The sequence below is a fragment of the Lissotriton helveticus genome, chromosome 7 (genome assembly GCF_964261635.1).
Source record: "Lissotriton helveticus chromosome 7, aLisHel1.1, whole genome shotgun sequence".
NCBI classification, from domain to species: Eukaryota; Metazoa; Chordata; class Amphibia; order Caudata; family Salamandridae; genus Lissotriton; species Lissotriton helveticus.
This window is the reverse complement of record NC_136068.1, coordinates 1909607775-1909621082: the sequence shown is the minus strand read 5'-3', so window position 1 is coordinate 1909621082 and position 13308 is coordinate 1909607775. Positions and strand designations below refer to the sequence as shown.

Below are 13308 nucleotides of genomic sequence, written 5' to 3'. Positions count from 1 at the left end.
TCAGTCCACGAACCAGTGACTAATAATACAAGACGGTGCAGAGTCTTTGATCCAACAACAATAAAGATCAGGTGAGCTTGGCCATTAGGATGGCTTTTACCTCGTACTTAAAACTTACGGGAAACAAGGGGTAGGGGCCACCATAAGGTGGTTAGACTAACTATTGGGTACAAAATAGTAAACGATAGTAAGTGAAGTTACATAATCGGATATCAGTCCTGTACAAATATAAAACCACCAGACAATCAGGTAACCAGTATTAATATTAATCTTTCTGCCAGCTATCTGTGAAGATGGATGACAATCACCCAGAAAAGAGACTTTGCAGAACTGGAGTGCAGTGATAAGTAAATAACACAAATTACAGCAGATATGATCACAAAAAATAAAGTTTATTTTGTTTGTTTTATTTCTGACTGGACTCAGATTTTGAGGTGGATGCTCTCAGTGAAGACAGCCGGCGTCTCTTGGCTATCTGTTCCTGGCGTTTCTCCTTGGCTTCCTTCATTCTCTTGGCCAGAAGTTTGGCATACTCAGATGCCTCCGCCTTGTTCTTCTTAGTGCGCTGCTTCTTCAGAGCTATACGCCTGCGCTTGTGTTGCAGCACTCTAGGAGTCACCAGACGTTGAATTTTGGGTGCCTTTGTTCTAGGTTTCTTGCCTTCTTTGCTTAGGGGCTTCCTCACAACATACTGGCGGACATCATCTTCTTTGGAAAGGTTGAAGAACTTGCGGATTCTACTCGCTCTCTTTGGACCAAGACGACGTGGGACAGTGTTGTCAGTCAGGCCAGGAATATCCTTCTCGCCTTTCCTCACAATCACCAAGTGGAGCACGCTCAAGTTGGCATCAACAATGCAACCACGGACAGATTTACGCTTGCGTTCTCCAGTTCTTCTTGGGCGATAGCAGGAGTGCCCCTTGCTAAGAAGCAGCCGGACACGAGTGTGGGTCAGGACACCTTGCTTCATGGGAAACCCCTGCTTGTCATTGCCACCGCTGATGCGGACAACATATCCCTTCCACTCATCACCCAAGGGATCAGCAGGAACTTCGGTGGCCATGCGCTTCTCATAGAAAGTTCGGAGTTTGCGCTCATCGTCAACTTCGATGAGCTTCTGGCAGCCAGTGGCCGGAAAGGAGATGTTGAGCTTCATCTCGCAGCTCGCCTGAGATCCGCCGCCGGAAAGAGAAAACATTCGGAAACAATAGAAACAATTCGTAAAAAATTACGGACAGTCATTACATCACTGTCCGTAATTACACACTTTGGGGTATATTCACAAGGACGAAACTTCGATTTATCCCCACCTTACCGCATCAAAAGCGAAGATAGATTCAACAACCCTTTCACAAGCTGGTGCAAACTGCGGACATCGCCAGTATTCCCTCGATAACTGCCCCAAAATTTATCTCCATGGTGGACACCACCAACTTACCCTAATGAGATGCAGATTAGGCATTCCCTTGCAAAAACACACAAAAAACCTCAACATCACTTTCACAACGAACGGCCAGATCTGCGATGTGAACCAAAAATAGACGATAAACCACGGTAGCAGTTAGCAGTAGGGAATTAACACCTGCCTCTTGCTGGTGCTAAGCAGGACGACTACCCACAGCATGAAAGGGAGCCCAGCCAAGAGCCACACCTGAAGACCCACCGATGCCATGGAGACAACGACTATGCAGCACCGAAACCCATGAGGGCCACAACATCCCCACCACCACCCCCAGACCCGCCCCCCCCCCGGACTCCGTCCGGACATACACATATCATGCATGACACAAGAGCCACAAAAAGCGCATGATGACGCACATTGCCAAAATAAATACACATATGTGTGGCCAGAAGAATGAGAAGCAGTCACACAGCACTGAAGTAACAACCAAAAACTTTATTGAAAAACAACACAAAACAACAATGAGTAACACTCCAGTCGGGTCCGTCAGGGACAACCTTTAAGTTACAGCATGGAGAACAAAGCACAAAATCTGGACGTGTGTCATGTGCACATCAAAGGAGCAAAACACAGAGAAACAGAGAAGGAAAGTGAGCCAGAGAGAGAAAGCGAGGGAAGGAAAGGAAGGGAGAGAGAGAGAGAGAGAGAGAAGGGAAGGGAGTGAGAGTGAGAGTGAGAAAGAGAGAAGGAAAGGAAGGGAGAGAGAGAGAGAGAAGGGAAGGGAGTGAGAGTGAGAGTGAGAAAGAGAGAAGGAAAGGAAAGGAAGGGAGAGAGAGAGAGAGACACCGCTACCCCTGGACCCACAGGCACCACTGCTTCTGCCGGTGTGTCCACCAGCAGGCATACCACGTGCCTGTGAAAGCTCCAGGCCCAGGTCCTGCCACCATGGCATAGTCCACATCAGGCGGGCCCACCCCACGGCCCAGCAGGTTCCACACATGCAACTGAGTCCTGAGTCAACAATGGCAGAGACCACATCAGTGCACATGTCATCATCGCAGGTTGCACAACCGCTCAGCTAGTCCAGTGCCGCTAACCCTGTGCAATGCAAGGCAGCACCACATGGTGGTAGGCCCATGCCGGCCGCAAGGCCTCGGGTGCCACTAACACTGTGCACAACAACTCATGGGCCCTTTATGATTGAGCACCGGGGAGCGTCCGTCATCCAGTCACCACCGGCAGAGGGGAATGTGACATCGTCGACCCCTTATATTTGGGGGGTCACATGGCCTTTGACGCCTGTGCCAGATGGGTGTGGTGTGTGTACAAACCTGCCCTCAGGGAATGGCCGTGACATGCTGGCAACTAGACCAGTGACCTGCACAACACCAGTGTGAACGCCTGTGACATGTAGCTATGTGAGCCCCCCCCTCGGAGCGTAAGCGGAGTGGTCTGGCCTGGCATTCGCCGTACCAGCGCAGGGCTTGCAACTATGACTCGGGGGCTCTGGGCATAGTTCAGTCCATGTCCAGACAAGGAAGTGACTAATGCGTGTGTCCCTGTTGCAATGTCCACGGCACACTGTACAAAATAGGTAATGTAGCACCCTGTGACTGGCATCCCACTAGATGAGCATCATTGACGTAAGGGGAATGACTGTCTCTACATTCATCCACACATACATACATGGATGATGAAAGACATGACACCGCAGTGCGTTACTGGATGTTTATTGCACATCCAGGGGAGTGTTTCAGCTGGAGAGGTGCGGGGCTATGCCAAGCACACTGCACAATATGGGCCCGTGGAGGGCCAGCCAGAGTCCTTCTGGGGATGCCAAGCACTGCGTAAGAGGAAGGGTACAGTCCGCAGTCTGGTAGCCGTGCCATTGTTCATCAAACAGGATATGGCTGTCCATGTTGTGGTCCAAGGTGAGTGCAGCGGAGTGTATCGGGGGCCTGTGGAAGGTCATTGGGCCATGTGCGGCACCAAGCAGAAACTGGCCAGGTGGCGGAAATGAATGCAAGTGCCTCCTTCTGACAACAATCCCAGCCATGTCCTCGTACTCGGATGTGTGCTCTGCCCCACCTGTGGGTGTTGCAGTACCGGCTGTGGCACTGTGTGCCACTGACACATCAAGGGCCAGTGGAGGATTATCGACTGCACTGTGTGGCAGTGACCCATCAGGTGCTGGTGAGGATACACCTGCCGCACTGTGAGGCACTGACACACAAGTGGGCGTAGATGTTGAGAGTGTGGGGGCAGCAGCATTCACCAGTGCCAGACCTTGTGGCAACAATGCCATGATGAGGATCTGCAGGGCATCGTAGATCCCAACTATATCTTGCTGATGTGCAGTGGTGGCTGCCATCCTTTCCACCTCCATCTGCACCATGTCCTCCATGAGCCTCCGCATGTGTGCCAGCTCACGGCTGGAAACGCTAGAGCCAGTCATGATTCCAGCGATGTCAGTCAGGGCTCGTTGCAGACCAAGGAGTGGACCCTGGGTGTCTGTTAGGGACTGGAGATGGTCCTAGACACCCATGGAAGGCATCCAGTTTGGTAGCCATGAGGCCAAACCCCACCCACACCTGCTCAGCCATCTACCTCTGGCCCTGCAGCGCACGGCATTGGAAGGCCATTCTTTGTTCCTGGGGGTGTTCGGAGACTACCGGGGCTGTGGGTGCCTCCTGTTGGGTGGTTTGGGTAGTGGGTGGGGTCTCCTCGATGCAGCTGGGGTGTCCTGATTTTGGAGGTGAGTTGCCGATCATGTCCATGATGTTTTGGAGGGCTTGGGTGTCGATGTTGGGGTTGTCCTCCTCGTCATCATTGAAGAGTGCCTATGACTGCTGTGCAGGGGGTGTTGACTGTGATCCTGAAATGTGAAGGGGAGATGGTGTATTGCAATGTGTCCACATGTATGTCACCGCATGGAACATGTTGACATTCAGACAGCATGGCATTGTACATTGTGACAGTGTGTAGTTCAGGGACATGACCCAGAGTCATTGTGGGTGTGCACTGTGCTCTGCTTTATTATGCTTGTGTGACATTGTGGGCCTCTCCACCCGTCCCCCCAGTACCTGATGGTCACTCACCCTGTTGCGGTTGTTTTGTGTCCTGTAAGGCAGTGTTCTTTCCCCCGACTCCGGCCACGTTCTCCACACTGATGACTGTCGACACCAGCTCCTCCATGTCATCCAGCTCCAGCTGTGGCCCTGGGCTCACACCTCCAGTCTGCATTGCGGCCGTCTGGTTGGCTGCAAGTTTCTCCTTGGTCTTGCGCTTGATGTCAATCCATCGCCTCTTGGCCTTGTCAATTGACCTCTTCTGCTCTCTGACGGCATTCACCTTGTCCACGATGTCCCGCCATATCCCATTTTTGGTGCCCAATGACACGTTGGAGGTGACAAACAGTTGTTGCAAAACAACAGATGCCCCACCCTCCCAAGACCTCTGCAACAGACTCAGCACCTTCTTCCACCATAACTTTAAGATGATCAATGACAACTTTGACAACCAAGACCACCTCACCACACCAGCTGCCCCCTCATGCAACACCAAACAACAGACCGTGCTCAAATGGATCCCTCCCACAACAGAAAACCCCTTGAAGACCATGAAAAGCATCCACTCTGGAGCAGTCAGATTCCTGCCCACGCCACATCATCCACAGAGCCGCCTCTGCCATCACACCCAAACTACGCCGGACAATCAACTGCTCCTTTGTAACTACCACCTTCCCGGACAACTAGAAACACACCAAACGTAACCCCTCCTGAAGAACTCCTGCGCATAACCGATGGACTTCAAGAGCTCCAGGCCCATATCCCTGCTTCCATTCACAGCCAAAGTCATCGAAAAAGCTGTCAACCCCCAGCAGGCAAAACTCATCAAAGCTAACAACATCCTGGACATCTCCCAATCTGGATTCCTATGCAACCACAGCACCGAGACCACCCTGCTCGCAGCTACCATCGAAATTCGATCCCTGCGCGACCCGGGAAAAACAGCCGCCCTTGTCCTCCTGGACCTCTCTGCTGCATTCACAACCTTCTCCCATCGTACCCTAGTCACCTCACTCCATGACGTCAGCATTCGCTGCAAGGCCCTCGACTGGATACGCTCCTTCCTCACTGGCAGAACGCAGCGGGTCAGACTGCCTCCCCACCTCTCGGAACTGTGAGAGTCCAACGGTGGAGTGGTCTCTCGCTCAGCTTCACACTTTTAAATGTCTGCATGGCCCCCCTTGCAACCATTGTCATGAACCAGGGGATCAACATCGACTCTTACGCTGAAGACACCCAGCTGATTCTCTCCCTCACCAACGAACACAACATAACCAAACACAACTTTTACGAAGGAATGAAAGCTGTCACTACCTGGATGAAGAAAAGCTGCCTGAAACTCACCTCAGAAAAGACCGAAGTCCTTATCTTTAGCTCCACCCCCTCCATATGGGATGACTCCTGGTGGCCCTCGGAAATTCCCCACCCCAACGGACCACAAACAAAACCTCAGCATCATACTAGACTTATTGCTCATAATGAACCGCCAGGTCAATGCCGTATCCTTGACCTGCTTCAACACCCTCAGCATGCTTCGAAAGACTTTCAGCTGGATCCCAACTGAATCCAGAAAAACTGTCATGCATGCACTCATCAGCAGCAGATTGGACTACGGCAACTCTCTCTACACCGGAATCAACAAGAAACTCCTTCGTAAACTCCAGACTATCCAGAATGCCGCAGCCTGACTGATCCTCGACATCCCCCATTGCAGTCATATCACATCACCCAATACCTCTGCGACCTCCAATGGCTTCCAGTCGAAAGAATAATAACCTTCAACCTCCTCACCCACGCATAGAAGGCCTTTCACAACACCGGACCAGCATACCTGAACAGGCGCCTCTCCTTCCACGCACCTAAAAGGCACCTCCGTTCAGCCTAGCTCTCTATGGCCACCGTCCAACATATCAACAAGACCAGAAGTCAAAACCTGGAACACCCCCTCCTCCACCTCCGGCAGCTCCCACATTGCCCCAGTTGAGCAAGGACCTTAAGACCTGGCTCTTCTGATGACCCCAGCACTCAACAGAGCCACCCCTACCACCAGCGCCTTCAGACCCTCACAGGTGAGTAGTTGCATTTTACCAGCCCAGATTGATTAACTGTAGGTAAAGCCCAAATGATTGGTATTCCTTTCAAGTAGTGTAATAGTATATATAAATATTTAAAGTTTATTTATTTGGTATTTACATATATTTACATTTTAAATTATGCAACTACTATTTTTCATACATGGGTGTATATTCTTTTTAGATGTTTGTTTTGCAGCTATTCCACTGGGGGCGTTGTATTTTGGAACTCGTGCTTTCTTTTACGTTGGAAGGAGGAAAAGTATAATTTGAATTTAAATGTTTATTTGTTGGTAGTTTGTAGAGATTTAGGTCATTATCATTGTTATTTTCGCTATTGAACATGCAAATCTTATCTGCTCAGTTTTAGACATAGATTGACACATTCCTCTTAAATTTAGAAATCAGAAGCAATGGAGCTGAGTCACAGACAACTTAGTGGACAAGTGCCTACACCTGAGTTTAATGCAGTTTCTGGCTGGCTACTAGTAGACATATTGTATTATGTTTCCTAATGACAAGTAATAGACAAGCTGTACTCTGATCCTGTCTGGCAACTAGTAGATAACATTTACTCTGTATCTGGCAACCAGCAGATGAACTGTTCTCTATTTTCGACTGGCAGCCAATCGGTGAACTGAACGTGTTTCTGACTGGCAGCCAGTAAATTAACTGCACTCTGTGTCCAATTGGCATCTGATAGAGGAACTGTACTCTGTTTTTGACTGGTAACAAGCAGATGAACTGCACTATGTGTCCAAATGACAACCAGTAGATGATCTGTATTCTGTTTCAGCTTGGCATCCAGTAGACGAATTGTAGTTGTTTCTGACTGGCAACCAGTATTGAATTGTAGTCGTTCTTGACTGCCAAACAGTAGATGAACTGTGCTCTCTTTCTGATTTGCAAGTAGCAGATAAATAGAACTTTGGTTCTGAATGGCAACCAGTAGGTGAACTGTGCTCTGTTTCTGATTTGCAAGCAGGAGACAAAGTGTACTCTATTTAGTACTCTCAAGTACCAGGCACAGTGAGAAGAGTTGAGGCTTTTGAAATGTGATCATATTTTCTGGGCTCTTCAGCAACCGTGGATCGAAATTATTAACTAGTTTTAACTGGGACAGGTTTTTATTAGAGGACTCAATGCCAGTGTTATTTCCATAGACCAAACATACATGAATGAGTGCATTCACCACTGTAACTTGAAGATTAAAGTCTAAATATTGAGAATTCTTGTCAATATGTTTAATTAGTTAAAGCAACCACTCACCAGATGATTGCTAACTGCTTAGGATGGAAGTGGGAGCTGTCTCATCAATAAAGACCAAACATGTGATGGCCTCCTACATCTGGGAATTATGGTTAATAAGCGGCGCCTCTGTTTTAGAGATGTTTAACTTTTAGCATTGTCCAACCTTCACCATCTGATGGTAGAAGGGCCATTGGTTGGAATGGTGAACGCAGAATCAAATCTACTCTTAGGGGCCCATTAGGGTGACGGGCGGACTTTGTCCGCCTGCCATCCCATCGTAGAAAGGGACCGCCCGCCATAAGGGCGGGGGTCCCGTGCCTGCAATTAGGATGCGCCCGCCACAGTGGCAGGCACATCCAGCATTCCTGACATTGTGGCGGGTGGTGCACTCAGCCAGGAAGGCATGCTGTGAACTTCCATGCACAACATGGCAGGCACCGCACGGTGCCTGCCATGTTGTGCATGGAACTGCTGGGGGGTACCATAGGTACTCCCATGTGCACCCCCCACCCCGGAGTCCCTGGGACCCCGCACCCCCAAAGCAGACTCTGCATGCCTTTCCGTGGCAGCATGGCATTGTAAAATGCCCATACTAATATGGCTGGCGGTGTCTGATAGACACCGCCCCATATAGAACCCTTTTCCGCCTGTGGCGGAAAAGCGGCGGACGGTCGTTCCGTCCACCACGGACCCCTTAGCCATAACAATATGGCAGGGGGTCATTCCAGCACGGATGGCGGGCAGATCGCCCCCGCAAGGCCAGCGGTGGTTACCGCCGGCCTGGCGGGGTCGATCCTCCCGCCATCCTAATGGACCCCTTAGTCTTGATAGACCTGCCTGTTAGTAGGGGCATGAACTGGGTATCGTTAGCCTCAACTGGATGCCTCATATTATTAAAGCGTGGCATCAAGTCGGTCATTGAGGGACTCCAGTACATCACTGAGTGCATGATTTACAAAGGTAAGCTTACACTTTTGAGTAAGTTGCCAATTCACAAAGCAATTTCAAGAGTAGTAGCTTTACTACTGCCTATCTTTTTTTGTAGAGCCTTTGCCAGAGGAGACTCCGCAGTCATAAATATACTACTCATAAGAGTCCTTTGTGAATTGCAAAAATTTTTAAAATTACACAAAAGTGTTCATTTACCTTTCTGAATCAGGCTCTGAATCTCTAAGCTGCATATTGGGAGCTGGGCATGCAGGAAATGTATTGTGTCAAAGGTTGTATGACGTTACAATGCATACTTTTACAATGCACACCTTTACAATGCATTTTTTACAACGCAACATCCATTGCAACGCATTCCATTACAACGCATGCCATTACAACGAATTTTTTAAAACTACCTTTACAACGCATTCCATTACATCGCATACTACCTTTACAACGCATACCATTACAACGCATAACATTACATTGCATGTATGGAAAGTATTGGATAGTGTAGGGGTAAAAATTACTATTCTAACTCCAGGGGCTGCAACAGTAGGGTAAGTGTTGGATGGTAATGGTATGCGTTGTAATGGTATGCGTTGTAATGACTGCGTTGTAATGACATGCATTGTGATGGTATGCGTTGTAGTGTCACGCGATGTAATGCTTGCATTGTAATGGCATGCTATGTAATGTATGTTGCGTTGTAAAAGTTTTGTTGTAATAGTAGTGCGGTGTAAAAGTTGCATTGTAAAGGTTGTTTCCCCGCCTCGAAGCACTTGAACCAGTATACCACAGTTCTCTTAACCCTGTGAGAGAAAGAAAGCGTTTTGAAATTCCTATGTTTGATTAAACAAACTCGAAGCATGTAGTTTCTAATCAAACGAGGCCTATACGATTGTGGAATAGTGAATAAGAAAGACAGGTATTTCTTAAACATAAGTTTATTTTCCTGTAGGAATTCACTCATGCTGAAAGATACTCCTAACCCAGTTCCCAATTCTAAGTCTATCACATACTCATGCTGTAAGGTGCCAACATACTTTGCCCAACATTCTTACACTACCAACATCTTCATGACTTACCTCACGGGGCATCTATTTCAGCTGCTCATACCCTTGCATGCCATTGCTGCTCCTTTTCACCCTGGGGTGGACTCCTGCAAGCAAAGTCTGAAATCTGCTTGCCACTGCCAGCTCTCAATGACAAATTAGTGAATTGTATTTGTATGTGCAGACAGAAGGCCATGTTCTATGACTGCGTCTCATTGGTATTATAATTGGTCTAGTCTCTTCGTTGGTGGGCCTGCAGGCCAGATTGTGATCTTGGGGCTCTGGATAGCTCTAGTCTCCACGTAGGATTTACTGAGGCTTGATTTCCTCCCTGTAAGACTGTAGGGTACTCTTTGTCACTCCTTGAGAGACACTTTATTCCCTTTATGAGGCCTGTCTATATCCAGTCTATGCCCATAGGTTCCTGTCTTCTAACTCCTCAATGGACTTTATGGAGTGTTGACTCTGGCTAGTAGTAGCCTGCACTCCTGTGGGACTCTGGCTAGCAGTAGCCTGCACTCCTGTAGGTTGCACATTTTTTGCTCTAGGTTGGCATCTGTGGCACCGACTCTCCTGTGCACAGCGCCGGGTAACTCATTTTCACTCCTGGAGGGACTTGAATCATTTACATTGCCTTTCTACATCCAGTCCTTGCCCGTGTTGCTGTCCTGACACACCAGATGAACCCCGCAGAGTATTGTTCTAGCTGAGTGGAACCGCTGCTCTCCTGTATGATGCTTCGCTGTTACCAATGGAAGTCCCTAAGAGCTTCTACTATAGCTGGTGTCTCCTGTGCACGCCTATAGGTTACTCCTCATTCTGACCGAATAGACACAGGTCATATCTTGTATCTGTCTTTATAAAGTGCATGTTGGCAGATTCTTCACCTGGTGCCCTCCATTATAGAGACCATCTGCTACATCTGTGTTTGCAGAGCATGCTGTGGGCTTCTCCTCTGTTGCTTCTGGATTGATTCAATAAAAAACCCATTCAGGAACAAAAACAATTCAATTTGAAGTGTTTGTGTTCTATTTTTCACTCCTCTGCCAGTCAGTGCACACCTAGGAGCTATGACAGAAGACTGATGTAGAGCAGCACACTGATCACTCATGTACAGCAACCACATTCTTCCCATTAAGGCCACACTGCAATGTGACACCTTCCCAACCTCTTTCCCATGGTGGTGCTTGCTGCCCATCCACTAATGGGCTTCAGAACCTTATTTATTTATTTATTTATTTTTGGCATTTATAAAGCGCGACGTGTACCCGAAGGTGTCTTGGCGCTGATTAATTTGCCAGCTCGGTGTTATTAAGCTTAGTTGCTCTGATCTCGTGCCCCATACCATGAAACTTATTTGTTGAACAGCCATGTTTTCAATTTTTTGCGAAATTGGAACAATGTGGGACATGATCTGATGTCCTGAGGCAAAGTGTTCCAGAGTTTGGAAGCTGCTACCACAAATCGTCGATCTCCCCACGTGACTGTCCTGGTGCGAGGCACCGATAGTTGGTTGCTGTTGGCAGAACGTAGCTGATGTGTTGGTTGGTAAGGACACAGATGGTCTATTAAGAAATGGGGACCCTGTTTATTTAGTGCTTTGTAAACTATGCACTGTGATTTAAATTTGGCTCTGTTCTGAATCGTCAGCCAGTGTAGTTTTATTATTGCATCTGATAGAGGTGCGAACTTTGAGATACCAAGGAGCAGGCGAGCTGCCGCATTTTGTATGGTCTGCAGTTTTTTTATAACTCTGACTTGGGAGTTAAGGAAGAGCCCGTTACAATAGTCCAATGATGTCAGGACTAGTGAGCTCACCAATGTTTTAATAGCAGTTGTTGGGAGGTAAGGGCTTATTTTCCGAATCATGCGTAGTTTGTTGTGGGCTGTGGAAGCCACTTTAATGGCATGATCCATGAAATTTAAACGATCATCAAAGATTACTCCCAGGTTTCTTACTTTGGTCACCGGTTTAGGAGGGGCACCAAACGTTTGGGGCCACCAAGAGGAGGGCCAATCCGGTGAAAGTTGTCCAAAAACCATAACCTCAGTTTTTTCTGAGTTGAGTTTTAGGCAGTTTACGGCCATCCACTCACCTATCTCTGTCAGTCCTCTCTGAAATCGTTTGGCGACCTCTTCTCCGTCACCTCTTATGGCCATAACCAATTGAGTGTCTTCCGCGTAGGAGGTTAGGCTCATCCCATGTGCCTTGATGACATTGGCCAGGTCCGACACATAGATATTAAACAGTGTCGGACTTAGGGATGAGCCTTGTGGTACCCCACATGGCTGTGACAGCTTCACAGATTGGAAGGGGCCAAGAGTGACGGCCTGCGTTCTCTCAGTGAGAAATGAGGCGAGGAGATCTCTTGCCGTGGAGGAGATGCCCATCTTCCCGACACGGTCGACCAAGATACTATGGTCGACCGTGTCGAAGGCCGCTGAGAGGTCCAGCAATACCAAAACTGCTGTCCCGCCCTGATCTCTTATTAGTCTAACATCATCTGATGCTTTGATGAGGGCGGTTTCGGTCCCATGGTATTTCCGAAAACCGTACTGAGTGTCATCTAGCATTTTGTGTGTCTCTATATACTCAGATAATTGTATGTTCATGGCCTTTTCCACCACTTTGGCCATGAACGGAAGACTTGCAATAGGCCGGTAGTTTTTTAACTCAGACTTATCGGCTCCAGGTTTCTTTAGCAGTGGTTTAAGCAGTGTGATTTTTAGGTCATGGGGGTATATCCCTGAAAGCATGTTGGAGTTGCATACTTGTGTCAAAACTGGTATAATCGAGTCCATCACAGGTAAAAGAGCGGACAGTGGGCAAGGATCCAGCATGGATCCAGTTTTAACTGTCGAAACGATGTTTAATATCTGGTCTTCGGTTAGTGGAGTAAAATTAGTAAAGGATGGTGCTAAGATGGATTTTGGGATCTCAGGAGTGATGGTAGGGGCCTTGGTACAGGTGGTTTTAGCTGTGAAGGCTTGATAAATATCATCGACCTTAGTAAAGAAAAAGTTGGCCAGAGCATCACACATGTCTTGAGAAGGGGGTGGAGTCAGGTCAGGGGTATTACCCGAGAGAGCTTTAGTTATATCGTATAATTTTTTACTGGAATTTTTTGCCTGCTCAATTTGCGTCATGTAGTACGATTTTTTTGCCTTTATGATCATAGTTTTATATATTACCAAGGCATCTTTATATCGAGTCTTGCTCGTTAGGCTGTAAGTCTTTCTCCATTGTCTTTCCCAATGTCTGTTCTGTTGTTTTTGTAATTTTAATTCGTCCGTATACCACGGTGCAGTTGGGGTAGACCTGTTCTTAGATATTTTCTTAATAGGAGCTAAAGAATTCATGGCCTGTCCCAGCCAGTCGTGGAATTGTTGTGTGGCCATATTGGAGTTAGACGTGATTAGCGGGCGGGTGTTATCCAGTTGTTTTTTTAGATCCGACTGGTTGATATTATGCCACGCTTTAAAAGAGATAGACTGGGGGGGGAGTGGTGGCTTTTACTGGGCTTCTATCC

At 47.9% G+C, this 13308-nt stretch overlaps 1 pseudogene; it reads right to left on the bottom strand.

Moving 5' to 3' along the window:
- Positions 1-386: 386 nt before the first annotated feature.
- On the bottom strand, positions 387-1188 carry LOC144770888 (small ribosomal subunit protein eS6 pseudogene; annotated as a pseudogene).
- Between the last annotated feature and the right edge of the window lie 12120 nt (positions 1189-13308).